At 36.8% G+C, this 23898-nt stretch overlaps 1 long non-coding RNA gene across 3 annotated transcripts; it reads right to left on the bottom strand.

The window, feature by feature from the left end:
• Positions 1–209: 209 nt before the first annotated feature.
• Positions 210–3625, bottom strand: LOC104107111 (uncharacterized). 3 transcript variants are annotated; one of them, XR_011408016.1, is made up of 3 exons: positions 1623–3625; positions 1161–1275; positions 210–449 (listed from the first exon to the last, which is right to left on the bottom strand). It is a non-coding gene; the product is annotated as an uncharacterized lncRNA (long non-coding RNA). The 3 variants fall into 3 exon arrangements; XR_011408017.1 differs by having other exon boundaries at positions 1161–1279; XR_688703.4 differs by having other exon boundaries at positions 1161–3625.
• Between the last annotated feature and the right edge of the window lie 20273 nt (positions 3626–23898).

Below are 23898 nucleotides of genomic sequence, written 5' to 3' on the forward strand. Positions count from 1 at the left end.
TTTTATGGCTTCAGTTTCAAGTAGAAGTTCATTTCATTTAGACAATATTTTTTTTTAAAATTAAAATAGAAAGAAGTTGTCTTTTCTAGATTCTTATATTTTTTTATAGTGGAAATAAAAAGCAGCAAGATGGGTGAAGCATGTCAGAAGCGGCGAATCTTTTTCGTAATTATATTGCACAGCAATCTACAGCGCTATAAGGGCATCCCTGAGAAAATACTACTCTTATATTAATTTGGCGCAACAGTTTTCAAGTAAAGGAATGAATTAAGAGATAGCCTGTTTTGCGTACTCTTCTATTAGAATTAAATAATGCAATGTGATTAAAAGATAGATTCATTTAGCTGCTTCTTCTCGAGCACATTTCTTGCAGAATCCAATATGTCATGTCTCCAATTTATATGCTGGAACGATCCTCCGTTCTACTCAACATTTCACGTATAACATCTCTGTCAATCATTATTACCATCCAATAAAATTAGCTAATATGAAAAGATAGAGACAATGGGGATGTAGTACAAAGAGGGCCTCAAGAACATAGTTAACCTAAAAACATTGTGTTTGAATTAAAAGGAAGGGGATTTAGAAGTAAGTCATGAGAGTTAGCAGATTTTAATTGATGCACACAGTGGTTACCAAATTTAATATAAGGACACACAATATTTCAGGATAATGCAAATCCATATCAATAGTATTAATGATACTTTACCACAACATACAGAGAAAAACACCAAATCAATATGCGACCAAATCAATATGCCTTCATTGCATCTTGGGGCAAAAACTCTAAAAAGAAAAAATCGGGTGTGAAGGAGAAATACACAAAGGTAACAAATGAAAGTAGCTTCAAATCTCAGGCAAAACCGAGGAACATGATAGAAAGCACTGAAAGTTATACCCATGTATTCTTAAACAAACCTATGTATATATGGGCTACACTCAATCAGATTGAGGTACGACAGTAAAAAGGGGACTGTGTGTTTGCGAACTAAATCTAGTGGTTACTTCAGATTTTATCTCATAATTTATTGGTGAACTTCGTGTATCAAAAACTTCTGGAAGACCAACTTACATTCAGAAGAAATTTACAAAATCCTTCGCAATTCGAATTATGCACAAGGTAAATTAAGATGATAATATAACAAATAGAAGTAAAATACCTCAACAGTAAAAATGGAGCAACTGCTATCACTGTACCAAGTTGGAGTCAACCTTCTATGAAATATGAATAAGGAACCATGGGACATCAGCAGAATCTGGGCCCATCCAAGGGATCTATCTATGAAAAGGCTTTATGAATAATTTTATTATAAACGATATTGTACGTCAAATGATCATCATCATTATCTGTTGTAGGTGATCGAATCCATAGGTTCAAACAATGGAAACTTTTCGTCATGATAGGTCTACATAGAGCTGACCATGTAAAAAATAGGTTCATGTCTAGGAGAAATAACCTAATGTCTTCAGGTTACAAAAAAATAACCCAAGATGATTTCAAGGTTATATGCTTATTTCTTTGAAACAATCCTTGCATTTGTCTGAAAGATGTTCACAAGGATATGAGAGTCCGAAATAAATAGTGCTAGATACTTAAAATATATGTTGGTCCCTTCTCTCACCTGATATAGTGCCCGGTTAATATCTTACTTGCTATCTTACTTGCAAAACATAATTGTCGTTCAAACAATTAGCCCATCATGTTCCTGTAAGGCAAAAGAAAATTAGATTACAAAAGGATCATGTTCTCCTTTCCGCTTGACTATAAAAAGAATAGATAGATGTGCGCAATACCTTGCAAAAATATTGTGGTTGAGCTAAAAGCTTTCAGGAACTACCCAATGCAGTTAAAATGGTTCTGATTTACTCTTTGAATAAACTACATAAACTATTCTGTTTACATTCAACCTCATGATCCTCAAAGAATCACACATAGTGCCATATTAAGGAATCAACATCCAGAGGGAAAAGCCACACACTACAGGAACTCTAAAGTAGAGTTTAGTCATATTGCATGATATTATATGAGTATATAGATCACCTAATTGATCTCAAGCAGCATAAGTCACCCTATACTTGTATGATCATCCTTCCCAATTCCAGAGTAACAATTATTATGAGTATGATAACAACCATTTTGTCAAGTTATTGCTTCCCTCTATCTTGCAATTGAGATATTAAAAATATTAGAAGAAAGTTGTGTCAGTTACAAAAATTAAATGTAGAGGTGAAGTATTTTCTAAGTTTTGTTCTTGTATCCAATACTAAAGTTGCAGTTTTTATCCATGAACAACTGCTTGATACAATAGACAAAGCAGAACACTGAAATTCATTTTTCAAGAAAAAGCGACCCAAAATTTTAAGGTTCTGTAAAGAATGTGGAATTGCACCTGAAGGGCTTGGAAATTGGGGAAGCTAAAATCAAATCTTTTGCCTTGCTCATTATTCTGAATTTGCAACTTATATTTTTTTTTTTGTCACCTTCCTCAGCTTGCTGTGGCCATATTTTCTCAAATGTAGTACAGAAAAACTTACCTTGAGTTTGAACCTTTAATTTCACTGCCAATTTCACAACAACATTAAGGAATTCGATAACTTGCACCAATTCTTCCTCAATAAATTACCTGGAAGTTGAAAGACGTCACAAGGAAAATAGATCACCTCACAGCATGACTCCCTAACATACAAACATTTATCAATTTTTTTCTTGAAAATTTTTAAATGAAAAAGATATCACAGGGAAAAGTATCTACTCAATTTGAAAACTATAAGTCATCTAATTTTTCATGTAAACAAAAGTTAGAGAAATAGTAATATTGCTACTGCAGAATTACACATGCAAGCAGTTGAAATACCATTACAAAATAACCACAAAAATTAAAGTAATTCTAGAAACACTTATGTGGTAACCCCTTGTCGACACAGGGGCAGAATATTGAGGGAAAAGAAAAGAAGCACAGGCACAGTAAACAGAGCGAAGCCATAATTCAGCTTCATCAGCCTAGCACACACAAGTCTTCCTTTTGCTAAGGAAATTCGTCAAACACGTTGGTCGCATAAATTAATTTTAAAAATATCCACACGAACAGAATGCATTTAAGAAAAGAAGAAGCAAGAACTACCACCCAAAAAAAAAAAAAAAAAAAAATCATCACAACTATAATGCACATACCAAAGATAACATGAAACTGAAAAATTGAGAAATTAAGGCATATTGAAAAGAAATCGTTTGACTACAGATCCCATTAGCAATTAAAAGGTACAAAAGGATCAAGACCAAATTTGTAGGTGCAAACCACGGTAAGCTAACTCTCACTATTCATATCAAGACATAGAGAACACATGCAACCCAAATTACGATTCAGTCAAAATCACAAATCACTAAACCTTGAAAATTTACATTGAAGATTGAAACATACACATGGCCTAAAAAATAGAGGAAATCGAAAATTCACCAATGAAATCCACCAAAAACGAAGCAAAAAATAAAGAGGAAGAAGAAGAAGAACCCGCTGGAGAACTGAGCAAAGAAACAAAAAATTCTCTGATGAAAATAGTGAAGGCTCAATAGGAAGTGAAAGAGCAATGCAAGCAAAATCAATAGAGGCAGAGAACTGAACAAAGAAGACGGTCAGAATGAGTTGCTTCTGGAATAGTGAGGGCCCAATATAAACGTAGAAAGAATAAAATTACCATTAAGCCCACAATTGACAAAGCTTTAAATCATAGAGGGCAGGGGCATAGTTGACAAAACATAAAGCAAATAAATATTTTGAAATCCCGAATTTACCCCTGTTCGTACCGCGTTGGTACAGCTTAACTCTCACTTCTAAATGTAAATAATAGTAAAATTGTATTTCACTACAAATATACACGAAACTTAAGGCTTCTACTGCCAAAAGCTCTTTAAGAACTATGAAAATCCATACAAGTTTCTCCCTTCTTTTCCAATGATTGTTTTTTTTAAAAAGTATATTGAGAACTCTATATAATAATATCTCTATATAATAGTCATTTACTATAAAAGTTAAATTTTTTTTAAAATTAATTTTTATATTATGTTATAATATATATTTTTTATAATAATATTTTACTATAATAATTAAAAAATATCGAAACAAACGATCTTTTTATACATAAATTTGACCCTACTTTGTAAGATAGGAAAATTGATGTAGCAGCCCCATTTCATGTCTTAAGATGATTCGATACATCAAATGTCTTACAGTTTTGTCTACCATGTAATTTTGCATTGGGAATAGAATTTGAAAACCTTTTGTTCCGCCCACTTTGAGGCAGAGGTTCATCGGTAGGTACGGTACGTTATTTAAATATTTCGTTTCCATATTTTTGGTATTCGATTTCTTAAAATACTGTATCAATAATGCACCTAATTAAATTCGGTATGATTCGCTTTTTCTCCTTTCGATTTCGGTTTATTCGGTTTAAATACTAACTAGTGCAAGAGCCATAGACTATAATATTTTTAATTAAAATACTCAAAAATACAAAACTAAAAACATTTGCCGACAAAAGTTTTGTCAAAAACCAATAAATATCAACTAGAGAGAGAAAATTACACATAAAAGAATAAATTTGATCCTTAGAAATGTCTTGTTGTTTGCTTAGAGTTAATTTATAAACTTAATTAATAATATGTGTATTGTATAATATAGTATATATATTTCGGTACAGTTTCGGTATTTTATTTTAAAATACCAAATACCATACTTAATCCCAACTTTTTTAAAATTTAAACCAAATATCATATCGAATACCAAATACCAAAATTTTCAATTTGGGTATGATAATTCGATATTTACCAAATTATGCACGGTCCTACTTTGCGGAACGAAAGAATCCAGAGATGTTTAAATGGGAGTTTTATCGCTTTATGTTCTTTGATATTCAAGTAGTTTATCGTGTTTGTGCTTTAAGTTACATTTTTGCACATATAGCACACAGTACTACTTTTGTAGTTGTGTTCTTCTCACTTATATATAGTAAAAATTCATTCATCTTATGAAAGGATAATGTGAAATGTGGGTGCCTTTGTAAGATCACTTAGGATTCCTTTTCTTTTCTCTATGTTTTAGAAGGCTATCTCATTATTTAAGATTCCTCTTTCCTCCCTCTAAATTTGCTACTTCTTTACTGCGGGTGAAGATTTGTGTACTTCGATTAGTGAACAAGTGAGCCATTCTTTTATTTTTTTTTATACAAAGTCCTTCTCTCAAGGACTAACATGGAACTCTTAGTTTATTGAACTTACCAAGAAGAGTTAGTGAGATTCAAGAGATGAAAATGATAGTTTGTAGAACAGAAGAGCTTCTTCGAACAAAGTTTCATTCTTTTTTATCATTTTTGGGACCTTGTTTGGCTTATGCTAAGATTTTGTATCTTTTGATTTGGGTTGGCATTTAATTGGAAGTTGCTTTGGGTTGGAAATATCCCTTACATAGAAAACAAACTCATAATTTGGAGCAAGTTGATTCTCTTTAATTTTTGTGGTTGCATATCTTAATGGTTTTCTGCAAAACAAATTTTACTAAAATAGTTTTATTACGTTGGGCCCGTGCATTGCACCGGGCGTAAGTATCTAGTAATTCTAGAAATGCTATTTTGTAATCTAACTTTTGAGATTGAATTAGTTCAATATCCATTTTCTTAAACACTATCAAACTTAATAATCTTTCTTACTAGCAAAGTTGTTTGGACCGAATATATAGAAAGCTTTTTATTTTTTTATGAAGGATGACGTTGAAACTTTAGGAGCTGATAAAATTTTTGTACACCATCAGTTGCAAGTTTCTACCATTTTCCCTTTTTTTCTTTTATAATATAAAAAAATGTTCGCACCATTTCACCAAACATGTACGTTTTAACCTTCCTCTCTCTTTCCGAATAATAATTTAGTGTAACCAACTTTTGTTCATAAGGAAAACCAAACAACGAATCAAACGAGTACTCTTTTTTTCATAATTTACTAAACTAATTAATTACTAATAGAAATGGACTTGTGAGATTCAAGACTATTTTTTATAATCTTCTTTTGAAAATGACATCCCACTAAAAACACCAACTTGCATTAGTTTATTAGGAAACAAACAAAAGCCTTTAAATATTTTTTTAGCAATCATCGACGCTTCATGTGCAAGGTTTGCTAACATCTGGCTTCCACCCATCCCAAAGTCTACGATTGACCCATAATTACCCCCAAATTATGATTATCTTCATTTCTAGCGAAGAAAAATACAATTATTTGAGAAACAATTAAATAAAACTCTATAAAAAATTAAAAAAAAAATCATAAATTCGTCTGAATTAGTACATAATATTATATAACTCCGCTCTTGGCGTGGCCTTTAACACAAAGAGATTAAAATAATGTTAAATATTGCCTAATTTTCAAAGTACCGAATCTTAATAATTATCTTTTAGTTTCGTAAAGAAAAGCTCGAGGGAGTAGGAATTTCATCTTTATTTTCATGAAAACCCTGCTATATTTTAAAGAATTTGTTAAACTTTAAGGTTGTGGGATAATTTCTTTATGTTTCTACGTTACGCGTTATTTTAACACGGCCCTTTACAATTTTAAGATAAAATAAATGACCTAGCATACTTTGCTAATAAAAAGTTACATAAACTTTTCACAAATTCGATTAAAATTACTCAAAAACATAGTCCTTTTAAATTCTCCCAACATGCAATTGCATAGAAACATTTAATCCTCTCTAATAAGATCTAAGATTAACTCGCCCTTATATTTTAGGTTTAGATTAATTCACTAAGTAAAAGAGAAATTCTAAGCACTTAGAGATGGAAGATAAGTAATCAATATATAACAAAAAGAATATAAACTCAAATTTATTTTTACTTGAATGTACATGGGATGATGATTCCGTACAATAAATAAACCTGTTAAAACAAAAGAATCATCACCCACCAAATATGAATGACTCACCCTAACAAAAAATGAAAAAAGAAATAAAAACACCACAATGTACCAAACAAATAAATGACAAAAATATAAAGTAAAATAAACAAAATAAAAGACAAAAAAAGAAAGAAGAGATAAGTACTACTCAACCCCAACAAAGATACAAAACAAATCTCGGTCCGTCAAGACACGTGTGATGACACGTGGCAGCTCTACATGAAAGCAGCAGCAATGAGTACACCAGCAAATGCAGCACCGCCAATGACGGCCCTGTTAGCGGCGTTTGGTGGCGGTGTGTTGTCGGCGGAGGGCTGTTCCGCCGGTGAAGCACCGGGTCCACCAGCCGGAGTAGGCGCGGGAGGAGAACCGGCGAGACCACCGGCCGGAGCTGGTGATGGGGAAGTTGTAGAAGCAGATGGTGATGGAGTTGGTGAAGTTGTTGGTGCCGGAGATGGGATTGCTGTCGGCGGAGACAGTGCTGGCGCCGGCACCGGAGTAGGTGTTGCTGCCGGAGAAATTTTAGGTGCAGGAACTGGAGATTGAGCTAAACATGAAGCAGCAAAAAAGGCTAAGAAAAGCATAACTTTGAAATAAGAGGCCATTTTTGCAAAGCTTTGTTTCTCTTTTGTGATTTTACAAAGGAAGAAAGAGAGATTTTTTGGTTCAAAAGTGAATAGAGAAGAGACTGTGAAGAGGAAATATATAAGAAGAGGAGAAGGAAAAAAAAGGAAGGTTCCTAGAAGGAAATTATTAATATTATAATATAATTTTTAAAAATAATTATTGTTTATTACAAATACAGATATACTGTAGGTGTATGTCTGTTGGTAATGGTATATAATGCATTAGTGTGAATGAACAGCTAAAAATGAGTCATAATTCACGTGTAGGCTCTGCTGTTATGAACTCTAGTCAGGATTTTAGGGTTAAGGTTTTTGTTAAATAAAAATAATTTGAGTCCAAGTTTTGTGTACGGATAATATAGAGAATATCCATATAATTAGATTATTTAGAAAGAAAATCGAGTAAAATTAACATGAAATTTTTGATATAATATGATCAAATTACATTGATTGATTGAAATTTGTTTTATACTGTGAGAATATGTATTTAAAATATTAATTTATGATTTAAGATATCGTCAAATAATAACTTGTTTAGATGATTTCTATGTGTTGTTTCATAATGTATTGTATTATATTATATTGTATTGCATTATTTTGATGAATACATCATTTAGAAAGATTGTACTGTTTGTCGTTGTTTCATGATGTGATGCACAAGCAATATGAAAAATAAACTTATACTCCAATATTATAAATAAAAAATATAGGATACGGGGTTGAAATTATTATGTAAAACGGTAGTGTAATTAATAATATAGTTTATTTAATGATAAAGAAATGCAAGGTGAGAGAAAAAAGTAAGGTAACGACGCGATCACATGACCAAATAGGTCGTTACATAAAGTGATATTTTTTATCGTTACGTATGCAGATTTAATAATACGATACAATAAAATTTAAGTAACAATCAAAATAAATATTATAATAATAATAATAATAATAATACCATACAATACAATAAATAACATCAAATACGAAGCCAACTCGGGCGGAACATAAGTGTTTTCCTAAAAAGTTAGTAAGCTCTTATATATATATATATATATATATATATATATATATATATATATATATATATATATAAAGCCCCTTCTCTGTGGATATTTTTTTATAAAATGGTTAATGAAGCTTTTGTCTTTAAAAATACAATTGAGTTAGTTTCATTTAAAAATTAGAAGAGAAAAAAGTTTTGAGAACCGAACAAAAGTGTACACTATATAACACCTAACCTTTCGAATTCCAATTTCCAAAGCACTTTTCCAGAGACTTGTTCGAACAAACTTTCAGCCCAGCAATAAAGAATTTAGCATATTTATGGAAAATGTAATTGTCAGGGGAATATGTCTTTTCCTCTTTTCTTAAAGATTGAAGAGACGTCAAGTTACATATAACCATCTGTAATACTATGATACATGAGAAAAAAAAAAAGAAAAAAAAAATGATACAGGAGAATGAAATATATGCCAACGATCACTACTGACGGTTGTGATTATATGGATTAGATCCTTTCAACTTTAATTAAAAGTTTTGATTTTAAATTTTGAAAATGAAAGAATTATTATAGAAAATGTTTCTTTTTTTAATAATCTTTATACATTATAATTCTTGGATAATGTGATCCCAATACGAATATCAAATATAGATTAAAAAATTAAAAAATAAAATGTACTCCATAGGCCCAGGGAAGGGACCATTTCTTTTTCTTGCTGTGAAGATGTACCTAAAAGCCACCAAAGAATGGAAATTTTGGTAGTCATTTTCTCAAGTTAAGTAAAATGTCATTATCTACTTAGTTGTGATTTACTTGTAAGCATAATTATCTCAATCATTTGCCCAACTTATCTTTATATTTATCTATTCTTTAAACACAGAGGGCAGCTTCTTCCATTGTCTTCTTCATAATTGGACCACATAAACGAATATAGACACGAAATGATACCAATAAGGGGGCAAGTGGGCCGGTTCAGGGTCGGGACCGCGGGCCAAATGGGTCAGGATCGTTTGGCCCGATTTTAGCGGGTCTAGTCTGGTCTCGTGAGCCGGTCCTTTGATTTGGGCCCGGGGATCGTTTAGCCCGCCAGGGCCCGGGATCGGTCTGGTCCCTTAGCGGGCCAAACGGTCCCAACGGCTATTTTAGAGAAACATTTTTTTTTTATTTAAAAAACAAAATATAGCTGTTGGGCTGTCAAAAATAGCCATTTAACCCCTTCCCCCTCCCCCTTCCAACTTTGTTTTAATCCCAAACTTTTTATAATTACACTTTTTCCCTATTTTCAACTATAAATACTCCATCATTCTTTCATTTTTTCTTACAAAATCATCAATCTATCACAATCTCTCTCTAATTCTTTTCTATAATTGCTACTATTGCTTACTTTATTGTTGCAATTTGTGAAACAATTGTGAAGTTGGTGAATTGAAGATGTATATATAGCTTATCGAATATAGCTTATATAGTATATAAGATGTATACATAGCTTATCGAATATATATATATATATATATATATACCTTGTTGTGCTCATTCCATAGGAGAATGAATACTAAGAAAGATATTGCCATATTTTTTAATGCTATAATAAAATTACAAGGCATATCTCTTTACAATATTTTTGTCTTTAGACTTAGATATTATTTTTACAATATATATACACATCTTATATATATACTATATATACATTTAATATATATACTATACTATATATACATCTTATATATAGTATATAAGATGTATATATAGCTTATCGAATATAGCTTTTATATATATATATATATATATATACATCTTATATCGATATACTATATATACATCTTATATACTATATATACATCTTATATACTATATATATTCGATATTAAATATTGAATATTAAAATTTAGGATGTTAAATAAAATTTAGGTCACAATTCTATAATAAAATTTACAAAGCATTGCCTTGGATATTTTTTTTAACATCTTTTTGTCTCCAATATCTATTTAAATTTTTTTAATAAAAATATATATATGTTGGGCCCACTTAGCCCGCAGGTCGGGACAAACGGTCTCGGGCCAGTCTATATATATATATATACTATATATACATTTAATATATATACTATACTATATATACATCTTATATATAGTATATACGATGTATATATAGTATATCGATATAAGATATATATATATACATTTAATATATATACTATACTATATATACATCTTATATATAGTATATACGATGTATATATAGTATATCGATATAAGATGTATATATATACATCTTATATCGATATACTATATATACATCGTATATACTATATATACATCTTATATACTATATATATTCGATATTAAATATTGAATATTAAAAATTAGGATGTTAAATAAAATTTAGGTCACAATTCTATAATAAAATTTACAAAGCATTGCCTTGGATATTTTTTTTAACATCTTTTTGTCTCCAATATCTATTTAAATTTTTTTTAATAAAAATATATATATGTTGGGCCCACTTAGCCCGCAGGTCGGGACAAACGGTCTCGGGCCAGTCCATACGAAAAGTCCGCTTAGGCCCGGGCCCGTTTGGCTCGTTTAATTTGGGATCGGGCCCGGGACCGTTTGGACCGGCCCACTTGGTCCGTTTAGGCCCGGAACCGGGCCACTTGCCAGCCCTAGATACCAATAGGTAATATGTTTAGAAGTGATAAAAAAAAAAAAGAATAAAGAAAACTGTTAATCAATATGGCGGCATTCGGATTTAGTTTAGGGTACAAGTAAATTTTTGGAAAATTATATTTGGATTAAAAGTTTTAAAAAGTAATTCTGGAAAAACTGTGTATTTGAATTAGTTTTTAAATGGTTTTTGGTGGAGAAATTTGGTGTTAGCTTTTGTCAATACCTACCTTTATGTTGATTTTGGTTTCTATATTTTATTTTATTTTTGTTTCCTTTAAACACCAAACCATCTTTAAAAATCATATAGACTTGTTTCTTTACATTTTAGAAGGCTTTTCCGAAAGTTTTCAAATTCAAATAAGGCCATATTGTCACGTCCTTAGTCTTGAACTAAGCGCATGTTCACTTGACAACTCGATCACGATCTTGCACAACTCACTCACGATCTTACTATGCCAGGTCAGCCTAAAATACTACACTCAAGATCGCTAAGGAAATGTTAGATAAGAAAGATAAGAGAAATTTGTCAAAGAAAGCTTTTGTATTAGAGAGAACTTGATTGTTTTGCTTGATGAGTTACAAAGAATAACCCCCTTTATATACTAGTTTAATAGGGGCTAGTGAGTAAATAATAATAATTATTATACAGGGCCTTTATTATTTACAAGTAAGTCCCTTCTCTAGAATATTCTACATAGCTAGAATCTTCTAAGGACTTTCCTAACAATTTCATAGGGTTCTAAGGTCTTCCATGAGAAATCTCTATATTTCTCTAGAACCTTCCCACATGTGCAAGTCTATTTCATATGTAAGCTTCCATATGGCAAAAATATATGCCAAATGACACCTACGTGACATGATGATGTGGCGGGTCATGACACTCTCCCCCACCTAATTTTATGCCGCCCTCGGCACAAAGCATCGATACGTACGCGCGCACCTCGCCTTTGCATCGCCGGAGATTTTTGTCCATTAGCCATGATGCTCTATGGAGCGGCACGCCTTCCCATGTCACAAGGTACTGGTCACCTTTCTTCTTGCCCCGTTTGTACTTTGGACGGCTAGCAATGATGGCCTCGATCCTCTGCCCATTGGATGCCTCTCCTTGCTCTTGGCCTGAATCTCCCCATGACTCGACCAAGTCTAGCAACTTCTCAAGCATCGGGTCCCTGCTTCCATTCCCTATTTGGCTGCCCTCCGTGGTCCCAGCCTTTGCTAGAAAACTTGACCCCTCTTCTTGGTGCCTCGTCTAAGTCCGATAGCATGCCATCACGTTGTAACTCGCGCATCCTCTTCAACTATGCCTGCCTAACGTTTCTTGCTACCACCATGATTCATTGCATGGCGCCAAGATAGGCTTTGGAATCCCCTACTTGCTTAGATTCCAAGCGGATCCCTCCAATGCAGGCGGTCACTCATGTGCTATCCTTGTGTGCTCGAGCAAAGTTCCCATTCATTGCTTCAAGCTTCCCCAACTCTGGGCATTCCCTTGCCCGATGTGATCCTTTATGGAAGTAGCACCCTTTCTTAGGCACATACTCGCCAATGTTTTCCGGCCCCTTGTCGTTTCTCTTGGATCCTTGTCCATTATGGGATGGCCCCTTACTATTGCCCTTGTATATCTCGGCTATGCCTTTCCTATTGTCCTTGTCATGATCTCCCCCACCCCTCTCGGCGTTGCCTTCTTTGGACTTGGTAGGCTCCATTTTGAAGTCAACGAGCGACTCGACCACCGCTATGGCCTCGTCTATGTTGGCTACTTGATGTCTTCTTAAATCTTGATTTGCCTAATTTTGCAACCCATTCATGAAGTAGAAGAGGGAATCTTCCTCGGACAACAACGAGATTTGCAGCATTAAGGAAGTGAACTCGCACACATATTCCCGAATTGTGGCCATCTGTCGAAGCTCCCTTAGCTTTCGCTTAGCCTCGTACACCACGTTTATCGAGTAGAATTGCCTATTCAACTCATTCTTGAACTGTTTCCATGTCTCAATCTTGCATAGCCCCTTCTCCATGTCAGCACACTTTCGACACCACCATAGGCAACCTCGGTCAAGTACTTTTAAGGCGTTGCGTACCTTAACAATTTCGTCATCCTCCTTGACTACCTCAAAGTACTTGTCCATCCAAAGTAAGTCGCCCCCCTCGCGTGCGCCCCGTGCACCTCCATACTCCTTTTGCGTAAGGACCTTCACATTTGTCCATTTTGCAAGTACCGCGCCCTTGGTAATCCCGACCATGGTTCCCTACAAAGCTTCATACTAGCAATCTCTTGTATTCTTTCTAACATTCCTTTAGTTATAATCTTGCTCTGATGCCACGTTGTCACGTCCTTAGTCTTGAACTAAGCGCATGTTCACTTGACAACTCGATCACGATCTTGCACAACTCACTCACGATCTTACTATGCCAGGTCAGCCTAAAATACTACACTCAAGATCGCTAAGGAAATGTTAGATAAGAAAGATAAGAGAAATTTGTCAAAGAAAGCTTTTGTATTAGAGAGAACTTGATTGTTTTGCTTGATGAGTTACAAAGAATAACCCCCTTTATATACTAGTTTAATAGGGGCTAGTGAGTAAATAATAATAATTATTATACAGGGCCTTTATTATTTACAAGTAAGTCCCTTCTCTAGAATATTCTACATAGCTAGAATCTTCTAAGGACTTTCCTAACAATTTCATAGGGTTCTAAGGTCTTCCATGAGAAATCTCTATATTTCTCTAGAACCTTCCCACATGTGCAAGTCTATTTCATATGTAAGCTTCCATATGGCAAAAATATATGCCAAATGACACCTACGTGACATGATGATGTGGCGGGTCATGACACTCTCCCCCACCTAATTTTATGCCGCCCTCGGCACAAAGCATCGATACGTACGCGCGCACCTCGCCTTTGCATCGCCGGAGATTTTTGTCCATTAGCCATGATGCTCTATGGAGCGGCACGCCTTCCCATGTCACAAGGTACTGGTCACCTTTCTTCTTGCCCCGTTTGTACTTTGGACGGCTAGCAATGATGGCCTCGATCCTCTGCCCATTGGATGCCTCTCCTTGCTCTTGGCCTGAATCTCCCCATGACTCGACCAAGTCTAGCAACTTCTCAAGCATCGGGTCCCTGCTTCCATTCCCTATTTGGCTGCCCTCCGTGGTCCCAGCCTTTGCTAGAAAACTTGACCCCTCTTCTTGGTGCCTCGTCTAAGTCCGATAGCATGCCATCACGTTGTAACTCGCGCATCCTCTTCAACTATGCCTGCCTAACGTTTCTTGCTACCACCATGATTCATTTGCATGGCGCCAAGATAGGCTTTGGAATCCCCTACTTGCTTAGATTCCAAGCGGATCCCTCCAATGCAGGCGGTCACTCATGTGCTATCCTTGTGTGCTCGAGCAAAGTTCCCATTCATTGCTTCAAGCTTCCCCAACTCTGGGCATTCCCTTGCCCGATGTGATCCTTTATGGAAGTAGCACCCTTTCTTAGGCACATACTCGCCAATGTTTTCCGGCCCCTTGTCGTTTCTCTTGGATCCTTGTCCATTATGGGATGGCCCCTTACTATTGCCCTTGTATATCTCGGCTATGCCTTTCCTATTGTCCTTGTCATGATCTCCCCCACCCCTCTCGGCGTTGCCTTCTTTGGACTTGGTAGGCTCCATTTTGAAGTCAACGAGCGACTCGACCACCGCTATGGCCTCGTCTATGTTGGCTACTTGATGTCTTCTTAAATCTTGATTTGCCTAATTTTGCAACCCATTCATGAAGTAGAAGAGGGAATCTTCCTCGGACAACAACGAGATTTGCAGCATTAAGGAAGTGAACTCGCACACATATTCCCGAATTGTGGCCATCTGTCGAAGCTCCCTTAGCTTTCGCTTAGCCTCGTACACCACGTTTATCGAGTAGAATTGCCTATTCAACTCATTCTTGAACTGTTTCCATGTCTCAATCTTGCATAGCCCCTTCTCCATGTCAGCACACTTTCGACACCACCATAGGCAACCTCGGTCAAGTACTTTTAAGGCGTTGCGTACCTTAACAATTTCGTCATCCTCCTTGACTACCTCAAAGTACTTGTCCATCCAAAGTAAGTCGCCCCCCTCGCGTGCGCCCCGTGCACCTCCATACTCCTTTTGCGTAAGGACCTTCACATTTGTCCATTTTGCAAGTACCGCGCCCTTGGTAATCCCGACCATGGTTCCCTACAAAGCTTCATACTAGCAATCTCTTGTATTCTTTCTAACATTCCTTTAGTTATAATCTTGCTCTGATGCCACGTTGTCACGTCCTTAGTCTTGAACTAAGCGCATGTTCACTTGACAACTCGATCACGATCTTGCACAACTCACTCACGATCTTACTATGCCAGGTCAGCCTAAAATACTACACTCAAGATCGCTAAGGAAATGTTAGATAAGAAAGATAAGAGAAATTTGTCAAAGAAAGCTTTTGTATTAGAGAGAACTTGATTGTTTTACTTGATGAGTTACAAAGAATAACCCCCTTTATATACTAGTTTAATAGGGGCTAGTGAGTAAATAATAATAATTATTATACAGGGCCTTTATTATTTACAAGTAAGTCCCTTCTCTAGAATATTCTACATAGCTAGAATCTTCTAAGGACTTTCCTAACAATTTCATAGGGTTCTAAGGTCTTCCATGAGAAATCTCTATATTTCTCTAGAACCTTCCCACATGTGCAAGTCTATTTCATATGTAAGCTTCCATATGGCAAAAATATATGCCAAATGACACCTACGTGACATGATGATGTGGCGGGTCATGACACTCTCCCCCACCTAATTTTATGCCGCCCTCGGCACAAAGCATCGATACGTACGCGCGCACCTCGCCTTTGCATCGCCGGAGATTTTTGTCCATTAGCCATGATGCTCTATGGAGCGGCACGCCTTCCCATGTCACAAGGTACTGGTCACCTTTCTTCTTGCCCCGTTTGTACTTTGGACGGCTAGCAATGATGGCCTCGATCCTCTGCCCATTGGATGCCTCTCCTTGCTCTTGGCCTGAATCTCCCCATGACTCGACCAAGTCTAGCAACTTCTCAAGCATCGGGTCCCTGCTTCCATTCCCTATTTGGCTGCCCTCCGTGGTCCCAGCCTTTGCTAGAAAACTTGACCCCTCTTCTTGGTGCCTCGTCTAAGTCCGATAGCATGCCATCACGTTGTAACTCGCGCATCCTCTTCAACTATGCCTGCCTAACGTTTCTTGCTACCACCATGATTCATTTGCATGGCGCCAAGATAGGCTTTGGAATCCCCTACTTGCTTAGATTCCAAGCGGATCCCTCCAATGCAGGCGGTCACTCATGTGCTATCCTTGTGTGCTCGAGCAAAGTTCCCATTCATTGCTTCAAGCTTCCCCAACTCTGGGCATTCCCTTGCCCGATGTGATCCTTTATGGAAGTAGCACCCTTTCTTAGGCACATACTCGCCAATGTTTTCCGGCCCCTTGTCGTTTCTCTTGGATCCTTGTCCATTATGGGATGGCCCCTTACTATTGCCCTTGTATATCTCGGCTATGCCTTTCCTATTGTCCTTGTCATGATCTCCCCCACCCCTCTCGGCGTTGCCTTCTTTGGACTTGGTAGGCTCCATTTTGAAGTCAACGAGCGACTCGACCACCGCTATGGCCTCGTCTATGTTGGCTACTTGATGTCTTCTTAAATCTTGATTTGCCTAATTTTGCAACCCATTCATGAAGTAGAAGAGGGAATCTTCCTCGGACAACAACGAGATTTGCAGCATTAAGGAAGTGAACTCGCACACATATTCCCGAATTGTGGCCATCTGTCGAAGCTCCCTTAGCTTTCGCTTAGCCTCGTACACCACGTTTATCGAGTAGAATTGCCTATTCAACTCATTCTTGAACTGTTTCCATGTCTCAATCTTGCATAGCCCCTTCTCCATGTCAGCACACTTTCGACACCACCATAGGCAACCTCGGTCAAGTACTTTTAAGGCGTTGCGTACCTTAACAATTTCGTCATCCTCCTTGACTACCTCAAAGTACTTGTCCATCCAAAGTAAGTCGCCCCCCTCGCGTGCGCCCCGTGCACCTCCATACTCCTTTTGCGTAAGGACCTTCACATTTGTCCATTTTGCAAGTACCGCGCCCTTGGTAATCCCGACCATGGTTCCCTACAAAGCTTCATACTAGCAATCTCTTGTATTCTTTCTAACATTCCTTTAGTTATAATCTTGCTCTGATGCCACGTTGTCACGTCCTTAGTCTTGAACTAAGCGCATGTTCACTTGACAACTCGATCACGATCTTGCACAACTCACTCACGATCTTACTATGCCAGGTCAGCCTAAAATACTACACTCAAGATCGCTAAGGAAATGTTAGATAAGAAAGATAAGAGAAATTTGTCAAAGAAAGCTTTTGTATTAGAGAGAACTTGATTGTTTTACTTGATGAGTTACAAAGAATAACCCCCTTTATATACTAGTTTAATAGGGGCTAGTGAGTAAATAATAATAATTATTATACAGGGCCTTTATTATTTACAAGTAAGTCCCTTCTCTAGAATATTCTACATAGCTAGAATCTTCTAAGGACTTTCCTAACAATTTCATAGGGTTCTAAGGTCTTCCATGAGAAATCTCTATATTTCTCTAGAACCTTCCCACATGTGCAAGTCTATTTCATATGTAAGCTTCCATATGGCAAAAATATATGCCAAATGACACCTACGTGACATGATGATGTGGCGGGTCATGACACTCTCCCCCACCTAATTTTATGCCGCCCTCGGCACAAAGCATCGATACGTACGCGCGCACCTCGCCTTTGCATCGCCGGAGATTTTTGTCCATTAGCCATGATGCTCTATGGAGCGGCACGCCTTCCCATGTCACAAGGTACTGGTCACCTTTCTTCTTGCCCCGTTTGTACTTTGGACGGCTAGCAATGATGGCCTCGATCCTCTGCCCATTGGATGCCTCTCCTTGCTCTTGGCCTGAATCTCCCCATGACTCGACCAAGTCTAGCAACTTCTCAAGCATCGGGTCCCTGCTTCCATTCCCTATTTGGCTGCCCTCCGTGGTCCCAGCCTTTGCTAGAAAACTTGACCCCTCTTCTTGGTGCCTCGTCTAAGTCCGATAGCATGCCATCACGTTGTAACTCGCGCATCCTCTTCAACTATGCCTGCCTAACGTTTCTTGCTACCACCATGATTCATTTGCATGGCGCCAAGATAGGCTTTGGAATCCCCTACTTGCTTAGATTCCAAGCGGATCCCTCCAATGCAGGCGGTCACTCATGTGCTATCCTTGTGTGCTCGAGCAAAGTTCCCATTCATTGCTTCAAGCTTCCCCAACTCTGGGCATTCCCTTGCCCGATGTGATCCTTTATGGAAGTAGCACCCTTTCTTAGGCACATACTCGCCAATGTTTTCCGGCCCCTTGTCGTTTCTCTTGGATCCTTGTCCATTATGGGATGGCCCCTTACTATTGCCCTTGTATATCTCGGCTATGCCTTTCCTATTGTCCTTGTCATGATCTCCCCCACCCCTCTCGGCGTTGCCTTCTTTGGACTTGGTAGGCTCCATTTTGAAGTCAACGAGCGACTCGACCACCGCTATGGCCTCGTCTATGTTGGCTACTTGATGTCTTCTTAAATCTTGATTTGCCTAATTTTGCAACCCATTCATGAAGTAGAAGAGGGAATCTTCCTCGGACAACAACGAGATTTGCAGCATTAAGGAAGTGAACTCGCACACATATTCCCGAATTGTGGCCATCTGTCGAAGCTCCCTTAGCCTCGTACACCACATTTATCGAGTAGAATTGCCTATTCAACTCATTCTTGAACTGTTTCCACGTCTCAATCTTGCATAGCCCCTTCTCCATGTCAGCACACTTTCGACACCACCATAGGCAACCTCGGTCAAGTACTTTTAAGGCGTTGCGTACCTTAACAATTTCGTCATCCTCCTTGACTACCTCAAAGTACTTGTCCATCCAAAGTAAGTCGCCCCCCTCGCGTGCGCCCCGTGCACCTCCATACTCCTTTTGCGTAAGGACCTTCACATTTGTCCATTTTGCAAGTACCGCGCCCTTGGTAATCCCGACCATGGTTCCCTACAAAGCTTCATACTAGCAATCTCTTGTATTCTTTCTAACATTCCTTTAGTTATAATCTTGCTCTGATGCCACGTTGTCACGTCCTTAGTCTTGAACTAAGCGCATGTGCGACACTTGACAACTCGGTCACGATCTTGCATAACTTGATCACGATATTGTTATGCCAAGTCAGTTTAAAATACTACAGTCAAGATCGCTAAGGGAATGTTAGATAAGAAAGACAAGAGAAATTAGTCAAAGGAAGCTTTTATATTAGAGAGAACTTGATTGTTTTGCTGGATGAATTACAAATGAATAACCCCCTTTATATACTAGTTTCATAGGGGCTAGTGAGTAAATAATAATTATTACACAAGACCCTTATTATTTACACAAGTAAGTCCCTTCTCTAGAATCTTCTAAGGACTTTCCTAACAATTTCATAGGGTTCTAAGGTCTTCCATGAGAAATCTCCATATTTCTCTAGAACCTTCCACGTGTTAATCTATTTCACATGTAAGCTTTCCATATGACAAAAATATATGCCAAATGGCACCTACGTGACATGATGATGTGGCGGGTCATGACAATATGAAGAAAAAAATAGATGATAAGTTTCTAATCCCAATGCCAAACATTAATTTCACATCTTGAAAAGTTTAATTATTTGAAATTATTGTACAATCAGTACTTAAAACTTTGTTGATAAAGAATTTCAGATAGTGAAGGCATAAAGAGCGGAAAAAGAAGAGAAATTTATATTTTTAACTGTTCATAAATATAATAGTTGATAATATATATATATATATATATATATATATATATATATATATATATATATATACACTTTGACTAAGAAATGTAATTGATTTCGGCCAATCGGCCACTTTAGGGAATTGCCAAAAAAAACGTTGATATCACAACACAACCTTCCACCAGACAGCACTCGTACAACTAAATAAAGTAATCTAGAACCTAATGCAAAACTCCTACAGCTAATTAATGCTTAATCTTAGTGTTAGAATACGTGGCAAGTACTTGTTTGATCATTTTCATCAGTACAATGTAATTAATTTCTGCATTATTTTTAATGGGGGACCAATAATTATGATGGAGACGGGTTAACTTTCGGTCATTGAGAAGGATTTTTATATTATATCTTCCCCATTGTGGTTTCCTTAGCTGTATTATAGCCGTTTAACAAGTACATCATTCGAGATAGGAATTATTAAACTAAATTTTAAAAAAAAAATAATGTTCCGTCTTAAAAAAAGAAAAAGTTTATTTGGACTGAGTAAACAACCTACACTTTTATTTTAGAAAGTCCTTCTGTCGGTGCTCTGAAAATGAATAATTAAAAATTAAGAGTAAATTAAAAAGATTCTTTAATAAAAAGCTAACTCGACATGGGTCACAGAAGGTTCTTTTATGCACCAAATCTTGAGAAATTTATTTTAATTATTGGCCAATCATAGGGCTAAAAGAGTTTAATCAATTTATGCGACTGTATACAAATCAATGTACCAAAAAAAAAAAACTGTATACAAATCATGAACACATGTTATTCCATGTAAAACATTGGTTCCGTAACATCACGATCACACCTTATTTTAACTAATAGAGTATACGTTTAACAATAAATTTTCATGAGTTTTCCATCTAAAAACATTGGCTTTATAATAAACCATAGAAGTTACAAGTAGGTAATTTGGATTTTGTTAAAGTGAAATTTAGAATGTGATATTCATATAATGCCAACATATGCATATGTGATGTGATGACCCGATAGGTCATTTATAATTTTACTCTTCATTTCTGTGTTCCGAGATCTCGAATAGCTCTGTTTAGCCTTTCTCGATTTACGTATGCAGTCCGTGTCTTTTTCCGAAAAAGTTTTATGAGAAAAATTGATGAAAATGTGAAATTGTGCCTTCAAACTCATTTGAGTTGACTACGGTCAACGTTTTGTGCACACGGATCCGGATCAGTATTTTGACGGTCCCGGTGGGACCGTATCATGATTTGAGACTTGGACGTATGTCCCGAATCGAATTCGGTCCTTTTGAAAAATTAAAAGTTCTTAAGTTTCTTTGAAAATTTCATTCGTTTTGGTGTCCGATTCATAATTTTGGTGTTTTGATCACGCGAGCGAGTTTGTATGATGTTATTACACTTGTGTACATGTTTGGTTTGGAGCCCGAGGGGCTCGGGTAAGTTTCAGATAGGCAACAAGGAGATTTTTGAACTTAGAAGAATGCTGGTTTTGCTGTTATATTATGCCTGAGACTTTATGCTTCGCGATCGCGAAGGGGAACTGAGCTGGGGGAGGAATTTACTCTTTGCGAATGCGAGGAGTTGGTCGCGAACGTGGAGTAGTGGGGGGGCTACCCTCCGCGAACGTGACCTATCCTTCGCGAGCGCGTAATGTTAGGAGGTGAATACTGGGGAATAGGACATTACTCTACGCGAACGCAAGCCCAGGCTCGTGAACGCGAAGGATTGGGGGGGAGGGAGGCTAAGCCTACGCGAACGCGTAGAGTTATTCGCGATCGCGATAGCCATCTGGGCAGTGCTCTTCGCGAATGCGTCAGGCGTCTCGCGAACGCGATGAACACATGACGCCCAGTCATTTAAACTTCTAAAAATCGGGGTTTGCTTCATTTTTCACTATCTTCACATTAGAGCTCGGTCTAGAGGCGATATTGGAGGAAAGTTTCATCACCATTTCATAGGTTAGTGTACTTTAACTCGTTTTCTTCTATTTTCATCAACACCCATTAATTTTTAACCTTAATTTATGCTCCTGCATGGTAGAAAATTAGGGATTTGGGTAGAATTGGGGGAGTTTTGTAAAATTGACATTTAGACCTCAAATTGAAGTTGGATTTCGAAGCTAATTACATAATCAGGCTCGTGAGTGAATGGGTGATTGGGTGTTGGTCCGAATCTTGGGTTTGACCAGGCGGGCCCAGGGTTAACTTTTATTGACTTTTTTCGAAATCATTAAAAATTGAATCTTTTTCACTCATGGGTAGTTTCTAAAGCTTATTTTGAATTGTTTGAACGATATTTGGTTAGATTCAATTGGTTTGGAGGCGGATTTTAGAGGAAAGGCCCAGTTGAGTTTTGATTTGATTGCGGAGCGAGGTAAGTGTCATGATTAACCTTGACTTGAGGGATTAGGACTTGTTTGCCTATTTGCTACGTGATTAACATATGGGTACAACGTATATGTGAGGTGGCGAGCATTTATGCATTGTTGTTGGGATAAAGCATGCGTGTGGAACTTGTTTCCTTATGATTTGTTGCATTTTTAGTTATGATATCTATGATTAGATTAGATTATTACTTATTTGATCATTCCTTCCGTAATTATTGCTTAATTAGTAATGGTTGAGTATTTTGGAAGTTGAGGTTTGGTATCTTGGCATCATATTTGACGTAAAACACATTCTTCGCGCTATTTATCTCCCGAATTTATTTTATCTTTACTATATGATAATGGAGAGTGTTAAAGCACAAAGGGTGATGCCGTTGTATTGCATTATCTCATTTATTGATTAATACAAAGTGAGGAAGAGAATTAAAGCACGAAGGGTGATGCTGTGCCATCTATATCTTTTATTCATTGTTACATAGTGAGATCGAGAGTAAAAGTACGAAGGGAGATGCCGTGCCATTTTTCTCAGTTATTCATTGTTACATGGGCAAATCGATAGTAAAAGCACGAAAGGTAATGCTGTGCCATTTTATTTTACTTATGTCATCATTTCATGGTAAGGATGAGAGTAAAAGCACGAATGGTGATGTCGTGCCATCTTTATACCGTATGTTTATTTGTCTTCATTGGTTGATGATTTATTTGGCTATTTTGTGATGTCATACCTGTCATAGTTATTGTATCTTTTCCCCTTTCGCATGTCATCTCCCAATTGTACATTATTAAATATCTGTTTTGTTGCTGTTTTGTACATATGTTTGTACATGTTTAATTACGTGAGTGTCCTGTCATAGCCTCGTCACTATCTCATCGAGGTTAGGCTCGACACTTACGGAGTATATTGGATCGGTTGTACTCCTACTATACTTCTCTTTTTGTGCAGATTGTGATATTGGTCTCAGCGGTGCGTGAGGTACGTCAGCTCGGATTATTGCATACGGATACTTGAGGTAGATCTGGTGGCGTCTTTGGGAGTAAATATTATTACATGACTTATGCTGGTGTTGTATTAGATTGAGTTCCTATCTCTCGTTATTTATCATCACCTTGTTCAAACTTTTAAATTTTGACTATTTAATTATCTCGCGTCGGCTTGCCTAGCAAGTGAATGTTAGGTGCCATCACGACCCCGAGGTTGGGATTCCGGGTCGTGACAGCATAATGATATTAATAATTTTTATTTGTTTAACGTATTCAGAACTTACTAGTCCGAATAATTCAAATTCATGCCAGATAAACTCACTAAAGGATAAAGTGTTTTCTACCAAGAATTTTTTCATTTTTAAAACTTCAACCTGAGATCTCTGGTTAGGGATGAAGGAATTCCAACCATTCTACTGCACCCCTTATTGGTCAAATGT

The sequence above is a fragment of the Nicotiana tomentosiformis genome, chromosome 5 (assembly GCF_000390325.3).
Source record: "Nicotiana tomentosiformis chromosome 5, ASM39032v3, whole genome shotgun sequence".
Lineage (NCBI taxonomy): Eukaryota > Viridiplantae > Streptophyta > Magnoliopsida > Solanales > Solanaceae > Nicotiana > Nicotiana tomentosiformis.